Source organism: Neofelis nebulosa, chromosome 12, assembly GCF_028018385.1.
Source record: "Neofelis nebulosa isolate mNeoNeb1 chromosome 12, mNeoNeb1.pri, whole genome shotgun sequence".
NCBI lineage: Eukaryota > Metazoa > Chordata > Mammalia > Carnivora > Felidae > Neofelis > Neofelis nebulosa.
In genome coordinates this window covers 36,371,809-36,391,851 of record NC_080793.1, presented here as the reverse complement: position 1 = coordinate 36,391,851, position 20,043 = coordinate 36,371,809, and the positions used below count along the sequence as shown (strand labels likewise).

At 52.2% G+C, this 20,043-nt stretch overlaps 1 protein-coding gene across 4 annotated transcripts in view; it reads right to left on the bottom strand.

Annotated features, from left to right (window-relative positions):
- PAX5 (paired box 5) overlaps positions 1-20,043 on the bottom strand; it is a 195,746-nt gene that overhangs the window by 19,567 nt on the left and 156,136 nt on the right. The gene's annotated exons all lie outside the window — the stretch shown is intronic.

Genomic DNA, 20,043 nt, shown 5'->3' with positions numbered 1-20,043 from the left:
GTGGGAGGGCCGGGCTCTGCACTCAGCCCTTCCCTTACTGGCTGCGTGGCCTTGAGTAAGTGATCGAACCTCTCTGGACAGTCTCCTCGTCTTGAATATGGGCCTAAGAAAAGCACCTGTATCATAGGAATGGTGAGAGGGAAACAAGATAATGTTACTGGGAGAACAGAACTTTCCTCTACCCATACCTGGGAGACTGAGGAAGCTGGGGAGAGAGGGAGGAGGAAGAGTCTCTTCTAAAAACCGAGAAGGCCCTGAAAGGAATTTTACAACATTCACTGAGTTCTTGAATATGCAAAAGAAAGCCCGTACTGGTTTAGGAGTGGAGTTTAGAGACCCTAGTGCTGTGCATGAGAAAGGACCTGTATCATGGGAGGTTCTACTATTGAGAGGGATAAAGGGAAAAGAGGATGTGTATATCCCATCACGTGTATGTGGAGGGTAGGAGGGTGAAGAACATTTAAGTGGGGGTCTAGATTCCCATTTTAAATCATCCGTATTGGGGGCTGGAACCCCTCCCCTCCCGCAGCCACCATCTCAAATACATTTAAGCCCGCCGCATATCCCAGTGCCTTTCACAACTAGGTTGGTGATTTCTCCGTACGTGGAAATCAAAGGAGGTGGCTGAGTGCTGTGGTTTGGTGGCCAGCGGGGTTGACACGAAGGACGTGGTCCAAAAGCAACATAGATCACAGAGCCCAAGAATTCTGTGACGTCAGGAGGCCTGGGCCATCGTGTGCAACAGTGAGCCGCCCCTGGAAATGTGGCAGAAGTCTAGGGGAGGACAGGACCTTTCCACGAGGCAGGGAATAAGGGTTCGAGTCAAGCTTACTTGGTCTCCAGGTGCCAGAGACACCAGCTGGCTGTTGTTGGCATTCTGCACCGGGTAAGGCAGTGGTGGGGCCCGAGGGGGCAACTGCCTGGGCAAATGCAGGGAGGTGGGACCAGGCAGATGGGACATGGTGGGACTCTGGGGCACCTGAAGCAGATTCCCCCCTCCTCGGCACTATCAGAAGGACCAACGACAGAGGGCCGGCCCCTTTCAGGCTCCCACCCAGGGCCACACCCAAAGGTATGCTCCACCTTCATCCCTGCCCAGAGCTGTCTACCCTGGAGAAGACGACAAAAAATGGCCTTTAGAGTCAGACAGACCCACGGTCCAGGCCAGACTCTGCCACCCACAGGCTGGGTGGCCTTGGGCACGTGAATTTCTCTCCTGCGCTTCAGCTTTCTCATCTGTAAAATGGAGGGAAGGAAAATCTCTATTTCTGAGGCTTGTGGAGATCGGCTGACTTAATGGTGACAGATCTTTGCACACCCTCCTGTGGGGAGGATCCGGTGCCTCCTCATCACTGATGGTAGAGAAAACAAATTCGGTCGTCCCTGCTCCCACCCCAAACCCTCTGACCACAGCCCCGACTGCTGAAAGAGGCCCCTGGCACACATCAAAAGTCCTTCCAAAGCAGAATAAAGGTGAGGAATATATGTTCTTCCCTCAAAGACTCAGAAAGGAAGCAGAGGCTTGAGACATTTAGGATAAATGGTGGGCATCCCCCCAAACAATGCTGTCTTCCAAGTACAGAAGAACTAGCGATAAAAATCAATGAGGTAACTAGTAGCGAACATGTGTTTTCCCGGAGAGTCCAGAGCCAGGAACATTGTCAGCATCAGAGATGTTTTGTTTCTCCTTCGCTAAAAAGCTCAGAGACGGCAAGAAAGTCGAAGTTTCCTAAAATTCTCAGAAGTGACAGGTAACCGGCTCAGTGTAGCTCTTAATTAACCCAAAACGACACCTGCCAGATGATGGGGATTTGCAGAGCTCGCCGGGGGCCGACCCCATCTGCAGATGGTGGGCTCCCACCTCTGCTCGAGACCTTGGCTGGCTGTAATTAACATACGGAAAGTCTTTCAAAGTGACTTCGCGGCCAAGTTCTATTTCTGAAGGATTGAAACTGGGCTTTGAGAGAAAATCTTTGCAGAGGAGGAGGAGGAAGGAAAGACTTGAAAAGGACCGTGAGATTTCTCCAGCTCCTTCCCATGGTTTTGTAGAACTGCATGATGTGCCGTGGCTTGAGGGGCTTGAGGGTCAGTGGGTACTCGGTGCGTTGCTGTCTATAGTCAGATGATAACTGCAGCATCCCACGCAGGCACAAACTCTCAAATATATATATATATATTCTATAATTGTATATACATTGTACTACTATACTAGGTATTACACGTGTAACATACATGTGTATACACATAACCTATATATATATACACATATATACATGAATATAGACATGTACATACATACACATGTGTATACATGGATGTGCATGTTGTGCACACACACTGAAGTCTGGGGCTCTGTCAAAGCCTCCCTGAGTGATTTTGACCAAGCCCCTTCTCACCAAGCCTCAGTTTTCCCACCTGTAAAGAAAGTGTGTGCCGCAGAGATTTAAATAACTGACCCCAAAGGGTGTTCAGCACTAACACTTTCCCCTTTCCTACTCTCACTGCACCCACCCCCAGATGGGCCCCCTTGAAGGCCAAGGCTTCTCAACCTCCCTCTCTCCAGAGCAAGACCTTCGTGGACTCCCAACAGGGAAGGGAAAACCCGAGCCAACTCAGTAAAGGTCAGCCCTGTCAGCCCAGACAGCCTGGTACACAGAGCATCGATCCATTCCTGGGAAAAACCTCTTCTCCCACCAGCTCAAGCCAGCCACGAAGGCCTTCAGAAAAACAGAGAAGAGAAAAACCGAGAGAGAGGGCAAGCGTGAGAGAGTGAATGCTGAATGTGTCTCACTTCTGTTTCTCAAGAGAGCCGTGGGCTTTGCAATCAGACGGAGACTGGGCTGGAGACCAGGGCCGAGCCCTGGCTCTCTGCCACTGACTGGCCTTGAGGCAGCTGAGTGACCATTCTGAACCTCAGCTTGGTCCTCTGTTGTGCCGTTAGCTCGATTCCTGCTGTCTACTGCAAGAACCTGAATGCAAGGGCCCTTCGGGGAACTCAAGGGAAACAAACCCACTGTCGCATTACAGCACCTCCACCGTGGGCTACAGGGTGCACAGCAGACCCCACCAGCTGGCCGTCATCAGAGGCAGGAACTGGGGCCTTCTGGCCACGTGGGGCCAGTCAAAATATACTGATGGTCAGCCCAGTGTTTTAAAGGGGCAAGTGTGTCATCAGTCACAAGCAATTTACAACCATTGTCTTGTCCCCCAAGGCTGACTTCCCATCTTCCTGTAACCTGTCTGGGCCCCTGTAGACATTTCAATCTGAGATACTTGGCTATGCTATGGCACGTTTTGAGCAGTTCTGGGTCAATTTTAATCTGCTCACCCGCTGTGGTATTATTCCAGAATTCCGTCTCCATGCCCTCATCTAAGCAAACAACGGGCAAGACAATGTGCAATGTGCAAATTGCTCTTGCAGCCTCTCTAGGGCACAACACCTGATTTGTGTGTGGGGCGGGGGCGGGGGGGAGGCAAGGGAGTTCCCAGTCTCTGGGGTGTCTCACCCGGGAGTGCCCACAGGCAGCACAGTTGTGATGACAAAGCCGCAAGACGATGACCAGAAGCTCCATGGTGCCATTCAAGACCCTGTAGGGTCTGGTCCCAGTGAGCTTCTGAGCCACACCTCCCATTCCCCGCTTGCCCCAAAGACCAATTGCCAGTCCCCTGATGCTCCACGGGGCCCATCTCCATCCACTCATGCTGTGCCTTTCATCTGAAATACCACCTTCCTCTTCCTCTTCGTGTCTAATCTCCCAACTTGTCAAGACCCAGCTCAAATACTGCTTTCTCCAGGAAGCCTTTCTGGAGTGATCGTGCCAGCTGAGAGCATTCCCCCACTTTCCTCTGAATCCTCAGCCCCATGGTCCAGAGCACTTCCTGCCCAGACTTAGGGTAGTTGTGACCCTGTCTCCATTCGTCTGTTGGGGAGTCCACCTCCTCCTCGAGGGCGTGAACCAAGACGATCACCAAGTGATCACCAAGTGATCACCAGGACTAGCAGATCCTGGCAACCTTCCCTGCCCCCAGCACAGGGCCCCACCCACAGCATAAATGCACGGCTCCTTCCTTAGGCCAGCTCCTATGGGTGTCAGACCTAACCGGGTCATGGAATCATGCTAGAAAAGCAGTAGTAAAACTCTGGTTCTTGGTCTTTGGTAGAAGCATGAGACAGACAGAGGAAGACAGCAAAACACACAAGGAAAGGGAAGTGGGCTACGTTTGTTGCAGGGCCCAGGGTGCAGGTCCCGTGGGGGAAAGGAGCCCCGGATGGGTGCTCTCCTGAGGGGCTGGGCTCCCACCAGGCCTGGCCAGGCCTCTCTGACACACAACAATGGCACCGAGTTTGGCTCCCTGCAGGAGGGTCTAAGAGAAGTGTGGTTCTTGCTATCATTTTGCTTTGGTGTTTTTAAAAGGCAAGAGCAAAACCCACTGGTAGTTAGAGCTCAGAAAAGAGCAAGAGCGAACTGCATTCCTTGGGGCTGCAGCTGGGCTGGATAACTAGGAAGGTTTTTTTCCTTACCACTCCCTTGGCCATCGGAAGATGCTGAGTCTGGAAACCTGAAGGTTTTCTTCGAGTGACCTTGCCAGAAGCCCCCATTCCATGACCTAAACTTCGAGGCTCCAGATTCCACAGAATTCAGCTGGCGTGAACACTGAATCGTATCCACCCCCCACCCCAAATCCAGTTCACATATCTGTGATGGATGTCTAAAAAACTCATTAAGATTTTGGTAAATCTATTCAATTCAGCACTGACAGTGGCCCTACTCCATTCAGAGCTCTGTACTTAGCCCCCGGGAGGGTCTCATACTCCAGTTCTCAGGAACTCCTTGCATCTAAGGGGTTCTTAGACCCTGACCTAGAAATTTGGGTACAAGAAAAGGGCAACGTGAGTTTAAAATCAGAGAGGAAGTTAACATTTATTCTAGCTGGGGTATTCAGGAGGGCTTCCTGTAGGAAGTGGCTGAGAAGTGGGCCTCAGTGAACATTCATGCTTCATCATTTAGTAGGTTACCAAAACCTGTCTCTATGTACCTCCTGCCAGCCCTGGCTGCGTTCAAAAGAGTCAAAGTGTGAGGCCCGTATCACCAGGGAAGGGAACCTGGGGGTGAGGTCAGTCTCCCAAACAGGAGGCCAGTTTAGCAGGACGCAGCGTGTCCTGGCATGGGACAAACCACAGAGGCCCAACGAGGCAACTGCTAAAGTAGCACACTGCCCAATAAACCCCAGACACTTTTGGGGCGCCTGGGTGCCTCAGGTGGTTAGTCCAGCTTCAGCTCAGGTCGTGATCTCATGATTCATGCGTTCAAGCCCTACATCAGGCTCCACACCGACCATGACAGCCTGCTTGGGATTCTCTCTCTCTCTCTTCCTCTCTCCCTGCCTCTCCCAGGCTCATACACTTGCTCACTCTCTCTCTCAAAATAAATAAATAAACTTAAAAAAAAAAAAAAAAACCCCAGAAACTCTTTTTTTTTTTTTTTTTAATTTTTTTTTTTTCCCAACGGTTTTTATTTATTTTTGGGACAGAGAGAGACAGAGCATGAACGGGGGAGGGGCAGAGAGAGAGGGAGACACAGAATCGGAAACAGGCTCCAGGCTCCGAGCCATCAGCCCAGAGCCCGATGCGGGGCTCAAACTCACGGACCGCGAGATCGTGACCTGGCTGAAGTCGGACGCTTAACCGACTGCGCCACCCAGGCGCCCCACCCAGAAACTCTTTAACTGCTTGGAAACACATCGCGATTTTGGTTGTTTTTTTTAAATTTTTTTTTTACGTTTATTTATTTTTGAGAGACAGAGAAAGACAGAGCACAAGCAGGGGAGGGGCAGAGAGAGAAAGAGACACAGAATCGGAAGCAGACTCCAGGCTCTGAGCTGTCAGCACAGAGTCCAACACGGGGCTTGAACTCACGGACTGTGAGATCATGACCTGAGCCGAAGTTAGATGCTCAACTGACTGAGCCCCTTTTATTTTTTTGTAATTAATTGTAAACGGCAGGCCTGATGTTCTGCACAGGCCCTGACAGCAGCAATGGCTGCCACACCGTATTGATAGCAGAGGGGATGGGAAGACCGTGGGCTTGCAGCCAGCCAGTCCCTGTCAAAGCCCCTCGGCCACTTAGCTGAGTGGCTTGGAGAGGTCACTTTACCTCTCTGAACCTGACTTCCTCATTTGCTACATGGTATTACAACACTAAATAATATTGGTGCATGTCAAAGTCCTGTGGGAATCAAAAGCATTCTACAGAGGTGAGGGGCTATTTAATGCTTAACTCAGTCTTCGGCACACAGCACATGCTCTGTGTGATTGTTGAAAAAAGGGATGCACTCACGCTTATTTTCTGAATAAAAATTGTATTTCTAGGTAGATTCCTCATATTTCAACAAGTGCCCCAAATACTTGATTGCAGAGAAAGTCTTAACCTAAGAGTTAGGCCCCTGATCTCATTCTGTCTCTACCACAGCGTGACCCTGAACATGGCTCTTTCAGGTTCACCTAGCCTCAGTTTCCCCAAATGGACAATGGCGGGGTGGGAAGGAGACAAGACTAGGTTCCAATCTAAATACTTTTTCTTCCCAGACTCCTTTGCTTGCTCAAATGATGAGTTTAACACCGTGCCCTTTTAAAGTGTTCTATGAGGCCTTTTTGGGGGCAAATGGACAATTTCCACCAGGCTGTCTATAAAGCTGAAACGAGTCCCCAGCCCTTATTATCGGCTCCTGGACTCAAAAAATGGCTCCAGCCTCCTCCAGCTCAGAGGCCATCTAGCCTCTGGGCACATTCCCAGGGCCTTCAGGGACTCTACCTCTCAGCCCAACGTCAGCCCAAAGCTGACTTACTCTTCTGTGGTCTAGACCTTGGCCTGTCCCTCAGAGCAGCCAGGGGTCCTCCCTGGAAGAAATCACCTCCCCCTGGCTGGGCCCAGCTCCATGCAGAGGCCCACGCATCCTGCCGCTGACTAATGAGAGGGAGGTGATGGTGTCATACCTTGCTGGGAAGTCACAGTGCTAGTCCCGACCTGAGCCGCCTGCCATCAAATTTTAATGCTGCTGCTGACATATTTATGGAAAGCCTCACCAAGTGTTTGCGAGGAGACCAGACAAGATTTACCTTCACAATTACTACCACGATGCGCAGGCTTTGCTGTGCCCTGGGAACTCAGTAGCACAGAGGCCCTGAGCACCACCGCGCCCGGAGGAATACACTCAATTCCACACACCTCTCCTACCCCCAGCACGCAGGGCCTGGGGCCTGGGGAGGCAGAGATGAATCAGACACGGTCCCTGCCCACCAAGAGCCCACAGTCTGCAGGAGGGGGAAACATACACATAAATTACACGGGTCCTGGGTGGTTGGGGACCAGTTCAGGGGTACAGATAGAGAGGCAGAGAGACAGGCTAGGCTGAAGAGGGGGAAGGGAGTTACTTCGCTGTCAGAGGCAGGGTTAGGATTGAAGCCAGAGACCAGGGCTCTGAGGGGCCATTCAGCGGCTTCACCTCTCCTGGTGGCTTCTCTGCCGGGGAGGGCTTCCCAGGCTCTCTCTATCCCTCCCTCACTGCTGGCATCCAGACTCAGCAGCCCCATCCTTTGGTATCCGTCCCCCCCCACTGCATCCTTGGGTGACCTCTCCTGTGCCCAGGAGCGGGATGCAGCCTCCCAGCTCCTCACCCCTCCTCATTGCATCAATCCCCCACCTTTGTCTTTCAGTTGTATTGCTTCCCCAGAGCAGAGCTGCCCCGGGTGCAGGGATGATGTGCAGTGACCCAGGCCAGTGGTTCCCGAACCTTGCTGCCTGTTAGAATCATCTGGGGAGTTTTGAAAACCCCAGGTGACCAGGGCATACCTCATCCCAGTTGAATCGGCCTCTCCGCGGTGGGGCCAGATAGCAGGATTTACCCAAACTTCAGAGGTGACTGCAACGTGCAGTGAGCAGGAGCACCAGTGGATAGCGACTTGAATGTAGCCACGTCAGCATCACTGGGGAGCTTGTTCAAATGCAGCCTCCTGGGCCCTACTCTGGGCTTACTGGACCAGAATCTACTCTGGGAGATGATCCCCAGCTGGCCTTGTGCAGTCAAGTTCGAGAAGCACTGCCCCACATGAAGGAGTCGCCCAACAGCCCCAGGGGCACACAGGTGTCTAGTCCCCAGGTCCTAAGGAGGCCAACCTCTAATTACACTACGCAGGGCTTGGCTGGTGTGGCTGAACTCAAAGCAGGTCATTGGGCAGCCATCACCACTACTCAGTGAGCTGATAAGGCACAGGTTCTGCGGGGGGAGCTGAGTCAGGACTGCCCCTCAGGCCAGTCTCACAACTCTAAGGACCAGGAGGGAGTCTCTTCTCTACCCCAAACTCAGTTCAGGCCTCAGTTTCCCCAGGAGTGTACTGAGTGGATCAGCCCTGAAGTTGGCTGTGCTGATGGAGATCTCTTCTTTCTTAAATTCAACCGACATGTTCATCTGTGTCCTCTGTGACCAGCCCACAGACCTGGCTGAGAGGCATCTTCTGGGGGGGAACAAGCTAGGGGGACAGGAGAAGAGGGGAGAGATCTTTGGGGGCTAAGGAAGGAAGAGTCGAGAAGCCTCCTAAGGGAGCAAATGCAGGGCTAGGTGGGGGAGCACCACAGATGTGCTGGGACATCCCATCTGTGTTGACCTTGACGCAAGGCACGCAGCAGCTCGTCCACTTATCCACTGACTTATTCCTCAGCTATTGACTGAGTACATACTAAATACCTGGTACTGTTCCAGACACCGAGGATACAGCCATGAACAACACAGATAAAAGACCCTGCCCTCACAGAGCTCATATTCTAGAACTACAAACAGACAATAAACAAAATAAGTAAAACTACAGCATATAGCATGTGTTATGGGGAAAACATAAAGTGGTAAAATTTTAGATAGATCGGGTAGGGATGGCTTCACCAGAAAGGTGACTTTTGAATAACAAGCTGAAGGAAGTGAGAATTAGCTATGTGGATATCAGAGGGAACAGCAAGTGCAAAGGCCCTGAGGCAGGAGCGCAGGCAATGTGTTGGAAGAGCAGTGAGGAGGTCTGCATGGCGGGAGAGGAGAAGCGAAGGGGAGGAGGTAGAAGATGAGGTGAAGGAGGGAAGTGGGGAGGGAGAGATGATATAAGGATTTTGGCTTCTACTCTAAGTGAGCAAAACAGGGACATGTCCTGACTCAGACTGTAATGGCTTACTCTGGCTGCTATGTTGGGAATGGACTAAAGGGGCAACATTGGCAGTGGGGAGGCCAGTAAGGAGGCTACTGCAAAGGTACTGAAAGACTGCCCTATCCACAGAGTGGTCCCTTCTGGCCACTTGGGGAAGAAGTGCCACGAGGCCAAGAAGGGCCAGGCTGTGGGGTCACGCAAGCAGATGGTCAGCTGGCCAAAGCCAAGGACACTCGGGGAATAAGGCCAGATGTGGGCTGTTGGTGGAAGGAAAAGTACCTGGCTCTGTATGACCTCGGGCCAGCCCCTTCCACTCAGTCTCTAACAAAAGCGATAACCAAGGGTACCCACGGGGTTGTGACAAGGATTCCAGGAGAATATGCACATACCAGCCGTGGGTAAACTGAGAAAGGCTGTGGCGGCAGGAGGCATTCCTGCCGGGTCCTGCCACATACCAGGAACGCAGCAGAGCATCGCACCCCAATTCTCCACTAGGGGGAGCCTGGGCAATTCTTCCTAGAGCAGAAATGCAGTTTGCAGGCATCCATCCGTTCTCATTCAGGGAACTTAGGATGTCTCCAGGACGGCCTCTGGGGTGGGAGTGAGTGTGCCCCTGAACTGTCCTCATAGTGCCTGAGACCCTGTGGTTGGAAGGACTTGTTCTCTTCAAGAGCCCAATAGCAGCTATTGAGAGATTGGTGCATACAGCCCTAAAATTCCATCAGGCTCATGCCATGGGCCCCCAATAAACAAACCAAAGACTGGATGGAAAGAAAAATCCACATGGAAATGAAAGTCACAGCTGGCTGAAGGTGTTTGGTCTGAGGTACACAGGTTGGATGACCTGGCACATATTTGCATATATTTTTTTTTCTTAGTCCGCGTGTTATTAAATGTGGCTTCTAAACCTTTACTGAGCATCTGCTCTGTCCCAGGCTCTGTGCTGAGGAGTGGGTGGTGCTGGGATGCGGCAGGGACTCAAGCTCATGAGCCTGCTTCTGCCCCCCAGACAGCCAGGAGCCAGCTGGGGTTTTGGATTTCTCACCATCTCTCTTACCTCTGTGTTTGTTTACCTGAAAGCTCAAAAGGCCCAGTGAGATTCCCTTAAAACAGACAAAGGGGCAGGCAGCCATGTAAGGATGAGTAGGTTGTTCACTGCCTAAGAGCTACCAGCTGATGGACTGAAATCCATCCCGCTGTCCACTCACCAAACCCTGCCATTTGGCATGGGGCTGCATCTGGCTGATGGCGAGGAAGGAGCAAGCTCTTGAGAAACAGCATGAGGGAACTTCAAGATAAGCCTTGTGGCTCCCCCTCTTTCTCCTGCAGTAGCTTCTTCATTCGGCTGTCACAGATCAGGAGGGGAACATAAGAATGGATACTGGGGATCCCAAGCACAGTCACACCCGGGCCCACCTGGTTCTCTTCCTTCACACATTTGTTTAGTACTGAGGATGTGCCAAACCCCGTAAGAGCGTGATTCACCTGCAAGGTGATGTCCTGGTGCTTTTCTCAGAAGTAGACCTGGCTCTCGGCGCCCTGCGCCTTCTCCTGTTAAAAGGGCTCTGGAGCAAGCAAGACTGGACTGCCCTGGCCCTGCCACTTGGGCAGGTTCCTCTGTATGAGCGGAGGCCTCAGCCTCCTCCTCTGTGAAAGAGGGTAAGATCAACACCCGCCCCGTGGGGTTCTTGTGAAGGGCAAGCAGGCTGGGAAGTGACCAGCACACGGAGGTTCTCACTACACATCAGCTACTAACTACTAGACAGCAGGGCCTTCTCCCTCTCTCTTACCCTCACGACAGCCCTGAGAGGAACACCATAAAGATGTCCCCACTATAAAGATGCAGAGACTGAGGGCCAGAGAGGGGAAGGTGATTTGCCCCAAAGGCTGGTAAACCTGGAGGCAGGACTGAGGCCCAAGGGTGTGGAGTCCGGTCTAGGACACCCTGCCCAAAGCACACACCGTCTTAGCCCCCCCCACCCCCCCCCCCGCCCCAGTTCTCCAATATGGCTGAAGGAAGTCCATGCAGAATTTGCACAGAGCTGTTCCAGGTGTGGGGGAGGGGCAGTCCTACATTAAGTCAGACCGGGAAGACAAAGAAGGGAGAGCAAGGCAGGATTTGAATTGGCTCCTTGTGGATGTGCACGTGGGAGAAGGGGCCCAGAGTCCCCACTCTCAGAACCCGCCAGCAGGGAGGGTCCCTGCGTCCCAACGGGGCCATGAGTCAGGGGGCCACAGCTCCACCCTCCCTCTCTCCCATTCCCCAGTCAAGCCCAGGATGGTGGACCTGAGCGTTGGCCAGCCTCCCCCACCAGCCCACCTGCCTACTTGCCTCCTTCGGCCGGCAGGCACGGTGGCAGGCCCTGCCTGCTCCCTGGGGAGCCCGCCGCCAGGCCTGATGGCGCTGACGGAGGGAGGGAGGCCGCCAAGCTGTCAGTCTGGAGGTGCCCCTCGGAGCCCCTCCCGGCTGGAGCGAGGAGGGTGGGCCGGCGCTGGAGCCAGGCTGTCAGGGCCTTCACGGAGACGAGGCCGGAGAGGCGCTGCCTGACAGCTCGCCCACCGAATTAGGACCATTTGCATGCTAATTTCCAGCACTCTAACGGGCTGGCAGGCTGGCTGGGGTGTGTAGAGTGTGCAGAGAGAGGCGCCACGGCCTCCCTGCCCGCGATGGAACAATGCTTGACTGATCTAGCTGCGTTAACGAGCAAATTATGGTAATTTTGTTATTACAAATGCATAGAAATTTCCAAAGCGGGCAGCCATTCAGGGCAGCTCCCTGCTCCTCCCCACTCCTAAATACAGAGTCCCCTGTTTGTACACATGGGTCTGGCACCCACTTCAGGGTGAAGACTTCCAGGGACCAGGCTTCCCTCGGAGCCCTCCTGGGGAGGCCCAGGGTCAGCTGGCCACAGGCCAGAGCATCCCTTCCTGTCAGCAGGCGAGTCCTCGGCTCCTGCATCCCCCAAACCTCACCTTCCTATCCCCCCTCCCCCCCTCCCCAGGGTCCCTGCTTGGTCTCTGGGCCTAGCGATCCCACAAACTGCCACAATCAAGCTGGTTTCTTTCCATTCTGAGTAGGTAACATGGGTGATATGCCCCACAAATGCTCCAAGGACTTGAGAAATTCAATTATTTCTGTGCCCACTCTGTGAACTGGGCTCAGCACCCAGGAAGAGCTGAGGGATTGTCTGAGGAAGGAAGGAAGGAAGGAAGGAAGGAAGGAAGGAAGGAAGGAAGGAAGGAAGGAAGGAAGGAAGGAAGGAAGGAAGGAAGGAAGGAGGAAAAGGAGGGAGAAAAGGAAGATCAGAACTTATCCCACAGTTGAGGACCATTAAGAGACCCCACCCACTCAGCTCGCTGGCGGTGTAATTAATCAAAGACCTCACCGGAGGAGTTTATTTGCCAACTGGCAACCCCTCTTGGCATTTATAATCGTCCACTGTCAAAAAAAAAAATCACAATTTGTCCCAGTTTTTCTGGTGATCTTCTTTTTGATTAAAAGTATGTTTTTGGAAGCATGCTCTGGAACCTATCCAGACAGAAACTGTTTCCAAGAAAGTGAGCTCCCTGCTCCAGCAGCGAAGCATGGGCAACTCCAGGTGCAGAGCTGGGCACAAAGCATGGGCTCGATGGTGGGACCCCGTCCAGCAGTCCACTCATGGAGGGGGGCTGTGCAACAGCAGCCTCGCTCCCGGGCCTCTGCACGAGACCCACCTATTGTATAACAGGGATTTCAGGTTTGGGCCGATGCTATTGAAAGGTCAAGAAGCTGTCTCAAATCCATTTTGGAAGTCAGTGGGGAATAAAGCATCAATTACAGAGGAGCACGACACTGAGGAAGGTCTGCTCCAGGTGGCCAAGGAAGCCTGAGCCGGCCAGGACTCACAGGAGAGCGTCGGAGGTAGAGACCTAAATGCGAGCAGAGACTTTTTAACCTCAGCTGGGGTCGTGGCCAGATTTTTCTATTTGTCTGATTTTCTAATTGGGTCACAACTTCCAGAGGGAAACTGAACCCAGGAAAAGAAAACAATCATTTCTTTTTTGTCTAGCTGCTTGACTCCGGAGGAAAAGCAGAGAGCGGGAGGAGCCGGGTCCTGGCCTACAGGTCCCAGGCAGAAGCTCTGACGGGGACAGGGACGGAGACGGTCCGGATCCCAGGAGATGCTCTTGCAGCTGGCCAGGTCCCAGGCCGGGGAAAGAGGTGGGCTCAGGAAGAACACAAGGCGGGAGTAGGTAAGAGTCCTGCTTTGAGTTGTTCTAGAAGCCAGGTCATCCCGGGCCACCCCAGGAATACCAGGCCTGCCTGAGGTCAAGAGACCAAATGCTTTCTTTTCATTGCTTCAGGGAAGCGCTGAAAGGTGGGGAGGGCATTAGTATTTCCCCAGTGGGAACCACAGGGCAGGCTGCTACCACGGCAAGAGCCAGCCTGGCTCTTCCTCTGATTTGCTGTGTGACCCTGAGCAAGTGCTTTTCCTTGACCTCGTCTGCACCCTGGCAGGCTGATTTCTAAGGGTGGGTCCAGCCCTGTCCACTCATGACAGAGGGAGTTGTAGCTACAGAATGTACTACGGTCCTCTGTGAGATACGTGCTAGAACAGACCCCTGCCCACACCACAGAAACACTCCCCGATCTAGACCTGTGCTAACTGCCTTCAGTGCTTTTCCTACATGCAGATTCCACCAAAGCCAAGGGCAGGGTCCCCACTGAGTCATTGTCTTTGCTGCTGCCCCCAGTAACCTGCTCCACACCCCACCACAAGATCCTAGGTAATGGCGGATGATACCTAGCTGGTCTCCAGGTTCTGTTCCCTTGCAGCCATTGTCCCAAGTGTCTCTGGCTTCTTCCCGGGGAGTTCTGTTTCCAGAAATCCCCTACCCAAAGCACTCTCAGAAAGTCTGCCATAGACAAAGCCCTGATGGAAAGTTCCAGGGGCTGTGGGGATTTGCTTCAATCCAAGACTCCTGGGTACAGACATGGTACCTCTCCTTACCCAGATCTGCTCATGTACACCCTTCTCTAAAAGCGATTTCTAACAGTGTTTCTGAGAGTCAAACACCAAATTGCAAAGTCCCCTTGTCATCTGGACTGGACCACGTGCTAGCTGTGTGACCGTATGCAAACCACTTTTCCTAAGCCTCAGTTTTCATCTCTGTGAAATGGGGCTACAAACTGTGCCCTCCTAACACTATAGTACGGATCCTTTGAGATGATGCACGAAAGAGACTTGTAAATTGTAAAGATCCGTCCAGATGGTGATTCGTATTCTTTGCATTGTTGTGAACAAGACCTCAAAATGGCCACAACTGTCATGCATCCTGCTCTGGCAGGACAATGCCCAAGGCATTTGTGACCTGGGATTGCTCTTTAGACAAAAGGACATGATAACACAGTTGTCATTTTAGAATTTCCCTTCCTCCCTCTTTCATCTCTCTTGCTCTCTTTTCCACTCCTTCCCTCTTTCTTTCTCTCTTTTTTCCAACCCTGGATCTAAGTCTCCCTGATCTGGGTCCTTTATGTGTGTCGTTGCACATAGACTCCTTATAAAGAAAATTCATTTGTTCAGGGTCACCGCGTGGTTTTTCATTAAAAACAAATTACCCGCATTCAGGGAGGACATCTGGGCTTCGCGGGTCCCATTAATGACTATATTTCCAGCCTCCCTGGCCCGGTTGGGCTCCCCTTGCCTGTCACCCCGCGTTCCTGGCCCCGGGAGGACAATGAGAGTGACAGTCAAGTGAAAGGGAAAACATGAGGGATGAGGGCGAGAGGCGAGTCCCCTGAGAGGGGAAGGAGGGAAAAGTGAAAAAAATAAATAACTCAAACAGAGGGTAACAAGGGCCATTGTCTCGGCGTCTTCCAGCGAGAAGCCAGAGCAAATATTGGAAGAAAGAGTGGGGGCATGGAAGTCAAGCTGAAGCCCTGTTTAATTACACACATTTGGGCCCTAAGTCCCTGACTCTGGGTCGGACACGGTAGGGAGGGGCATGTGCCCAATTCAAATGAATTCCACTCATATCCATCGAGTGCCTACTGTGTTCAGGGACCACGTAGGTGGAGGATTCCAAGAGGAGCAACCAGGATATGAGAGCACTCAGTCACCACAGCTCTGACGAGGTAGACCATGGGCAGTACCCTGGGGTATGCTCAAGGGAGAGATGAGGCCCGGGGGTGTGTGTGGGGGGGTGGTGGTAGCAGGCTTCCTATAAGACAGAGTTAGATTTGGGGTCTAGGAGGACAGGTCAAACATGCACAGGGGAAGGTGGGGAGTAGAGGGAATGTACTGGAATCTGAAGTGTGGTTCCCTGGTGTCCCAGCTGGGAAGAGCCTCATCTGGACCATAAAAAGGTCTCTGGGTCAGAAAGGCCATCCACAGCCCTGACGGACTACCAGGAAAACCACAACTGTCTCCAGGGCCCAGAGCCCATTCCTTCTCACTCTCCATGGGCACCAGGAGCTGGGTGAACTTGAGACATGAGTGCCAGTTTCCAGGCCCAGACGCTCCCCTGTTGGCTGTGCACTCCTGGCAAGGCATGCTACCTCTCTGAACTCAGCTAGCATGCCTCTGAAGTGGGCCTAAACACTCCAACCTCACAAGGTGCTTTCAAACTGCAACTAGGGATAACAGATAGGGCTCCTTTTACACCACCGCGCAGGCTGGCGGGAAGGCTTGCTGGTGGAAATTAGATTATGGACGTAAGCAATTCGGCCTCATTAAGAAGTCTTTTGGAGGGCAGAAGCCAAGGCCTACTGGCTCTCCCTGCCCCCGAAGGCTCAGAGCACTGTCCAGAAGTTCTGGAGAGAACTTCTCTCTTCCGGAGAGAAGTCCCAGGTGGAGTGACTCACAGACTTGGAGAGGGTGGTCAAGCCAGCTAAGGGCTGACAGCTGATGAGGTCTTGTAGATGTGGGCTGCAGATTCCAGCAAATCAAAGGGAGGAAAACACAGATAACTCCCAGCAGATTCAGTCTGGTTTGGGGGAAGGACTCTAGCATGTGTAGAGGCAGAGCATACCTTTTGTCCTTACCGTCCCCCACCTGCAACCCATTCATTTTCTCCCTCCTCACTCCACATTCCATTGGCTAACATATGCTTCATCCCCAGTGACAAGCCAAGCCAGAGACTCATCTCTTCCTAGATCCCTCTCCTGAACCAGGGTTAGCTACACCTCTAGCCTCTTTCGTTCTTTGATGTGGACAGTATTTCACAGTTTTAGCCAAACTCTGCAAAAGCAGCTTCAGACATGCCCTCCCCACTCCAACCCTCCTACAGAAAAATTCTGGAGCCCTCCATGCCTGACATCCCCAGTCTAGGCTGTACCCCCCTTCTCTGTGCTCCCAGAGTCCCTGAGTTTACCTGTTACCACATTCGTCCCCCTAGACCCTTACTGACTTGCCCATCTGTGCTGTAGACTAAGAGCTTTTCATGGACAACGGTCATGGATTTCACCTTTATATCCCTAGGCTCACGCTTGGGATGTGCAGATAGTCAATAAATGTTGGAAGGGAGGCAGAGAGGGATGGGGGAGGAAAGAAAAAAGGATGCATGGATGGATGGATGGCTGGATGGCTGGCTGCTGGCACCAGCTCAATCTGATCAGCTCAAGGCCCCACCATTAATTTTTATGTTCAATACGGCTCAACAGGAAACCAGGGTGTCTCATGCCTCTTCTTCCCGACCACGTACCTTCCTATGGAAGCATGTCTCCAACCCACCTTACGGCACTTCACACATAAAGGTACCACAATGATGATACTTTTCAGTAAAAATAAGAAAGGCTTACTTTTATAATTCCATCTTGGAAATTATTTGGCCACAGTCATTTATCTAATCTATGGGTGGCTATGATTTCTCAGCAATCAAGACACGGAGTAGGGAATTCTTGCAAAGTGAGAAAATCTAACTTAAAAATTATTTTCAAATGTCATGAAATTTTTATGAGCACTAAATGTAATAGTTAATGAAGTTAACATAATGTTATAAGTTGTAGACACTAAACTTAACATTTATTAATGCCAGTTTCCCAGCTTCATTTTTGAGTTTCAGAGGCAAAAACAGTTTGGGTCAGGTCTCATATTATTGTAAATTCCCGAAAAACTCTTAAGCTTTTAGTCCGGGACCTCTCGGGGACCCTGCCATCCCCTATTACTGTCCCGTGGAAGTCCCGGCTAGGATGTCAATCTCCTTCAGGAGTTTAAGTCTGATTGGGGCTAAGGTACACTCACAGATAATGTCATAAAAACTAAAAGGAAAGTTAGCTGGAAGAAGTTAGCTGAGCTTCAAATGGCTAGACAGCTAGGGGGCTTGTCTGAGCCCTGGCCACCGTGGGGCGCTGGCTCCTGCATGGGGAGCCCTTCCAAGAGGCCTCTCCCTTGCCCACCCAGCTGCCAGCCCAAAGCACCTTTTCCTCATTTGCCCCTAACCAGGTCTCAACCACTTAACCAGAGAGAACTGTCACCCAGCCCTCTCGGACCTTCGGGCAAGAAGTGATACTGGGAGGCAGTGGAACAGAGTGGCTTAAAATCCCAGGGGCTCGAGGCAGGCTGCGCTGCCACTTCTTGTGGGCCAGGTGCTCAGGATGACCCCCTGTTGCTGCTCTCCAAGGGCCTGTGCCTACGTGAGCGGCAGCCCTTGTCCAATCCTGAGGGTGTATCTCCTAGAATCTGACTCAGCCACCAGGATTTAGGAGGATGAAGTCCCCAGGCCCAGGGAGGCCGCCCATTCTCCTCAGGACACCCACACTCTAGGGCTTTGCACCTGCACTGTTTCTGCACCAGCCTGGGAACCCAACCTCTTAGGGCAGGAAATGCCACCCACTGCTCAGATGCCCTCCAAACACTCCATTTCTTCTAAAGCCAATCCTGATCGTATTCCCCGATTTCCTAAAAAGGCATCATAATCCAGTTTTTTGTTTGCTTGTTTGTTTAAAAAACACATGAGGCACATGAGGGGGAAACTGGAAGTCAGGAGCCCAGACATATGGTGTCCTGTACTCATGACTGCCTCTCAGTAACCGCCATCAGAAGGAGCAGAGTGGGGGTAAAGGTAACAAGTGCACGAGACAGAGTAGCTGCAGGAGGTGAGATGTCCCCAGCTCTTGCTCCAAGCTCCCAGTGCTGGACATTTCCTAGGCAGCCAGTGAGCTCCTGGCTCTGGGCAGGGCCCTCCTCCCTAGCTAGGATTGGATTTCTCACCTGTTCCTGTCATGGGCTATGTGAGAAACGCCCGTGATGTGTTCCCTCCGCCTCCTCCCATGATCCCCAAAAGGACACTCTGTTGAGATGGAACGAGGGGCACCTGGGTGGCTCAGTCAGGCATCGGACTTTGGCTCAGGTCATGATCTCGCAGTATGTGAGTTCAAGCCCTGCGTCAGGCTCTGTCCTGACAGCTTAGAGCCTGGAGCCTGCTTCAGATTCTGTGTCTCCTTCTCTCTCTCTCCTGCCCCTCCCCCACCTGCACTCTGTCTCTGTCTCTGTCTCTCTCTCAAAACTAAATAAACATTAAAAAAGTTTTTTTTAAAAGATGGAACAAATCACGGTAGCCTTCTAAAATCTGCCCTAAAATTCTAGATTCTAAAGTCTGTAAGAACCCATCCCAGGGTGTGGAGGCCCTGAAGGCTAGTCTTTGTGTTAGGGGAGGACCTTCCCTGTGGAGACAAGGATTCCCTGTGGGTGAATAGGATTGGCACATCCCGAGGCCCCCTTCCTTCAGCTCTACCCCTTGGAAGTCGTTATCAAATGACACATGATAGCCCAGGGCCACCGCCTTGTCACATCACAGACCCAGTCCTGAGGGGGACTCGGAAGCATTTGCTGCCCACTTAGAACAGAGGTGGCGGTGCTCAGCCAGGCTTCCAGTCCAGCTGGGAGGTGATACTGGCAGGCAGGGATGTCACAGACTTAGAAGCCCTTGAATGGCCGACCAGAAAGGCCCTTAGAGAGCATCTTATCTAATCTCCCCACCCACCGCCTCCGGTTTTAAGAGAGAGCCAAGGAAGCCCCAAGGCCATGTCCCAAGGTCACACCGTGAGTACTTGGAAGCTGGAATCAGAACCCAGATCTGTGAAATTCCAAAAAGACCTTCATGCTTCTGGCACATGTTTTCCATCTGAGTCTTTGATTTTGCAATTCTTCTTTCCCCAATACAACAAAGAGATCATTAGGCTCACACTGGGTATCAGTTTCTCCCCAATCCCAGCATCACTTCAACGCAGGGTTCCCAGGAGCTAGCTAGCTAGACTGTCCAGATCAGACCACTCCAGACCCCTCAATGCTCCGTTCTGTGAGGGCACAGCTGCCTCACCCTGACTCCTATCCAGATCGGCCTGAGCAGAGCCTGCCATCTGTCAAGGCTGCTGGCTGCACTATGTCATGCACTCCAGGTTTCCAGGGGATTGACGTTTGGGTGCTGGGAGAAGCCCTTCTTCACTCAGCTCGGCCTGTCCTTCCTGCTTGTCCCTGCCAGCACCCCAAAGTCTTGGTCACACCCATTTCCTTCATGGATGACCATGCTCTCTGGTCCTTCTGTCTTCTCACGCACTCGTCCCCCACCCTACAACACCCTTTCAATTTCTCAGACTGCAAAATTACCTTTCAAGGTCCAGCCCAAGTGGCCTCCTCTGGGAAGCCTTCCCTGATTTCCACCACCTGGCCCCATGGCCCCAGCAAATTCAGCAGCACCCTCCTTTGCATTTCCTCAGCATATTCCTACATTTTAGCTCCTGACACAGCATGCAGGGATGACTTTTTATATCTGTCTCCCCAACTAGTCTGTGAACTCCCTGAAGGCAGGGACTGTGTCTGCAACACCACACCTAGCCTAGACTGGCACTTCCAGGAAACGTTTGAAGAATGAACAAA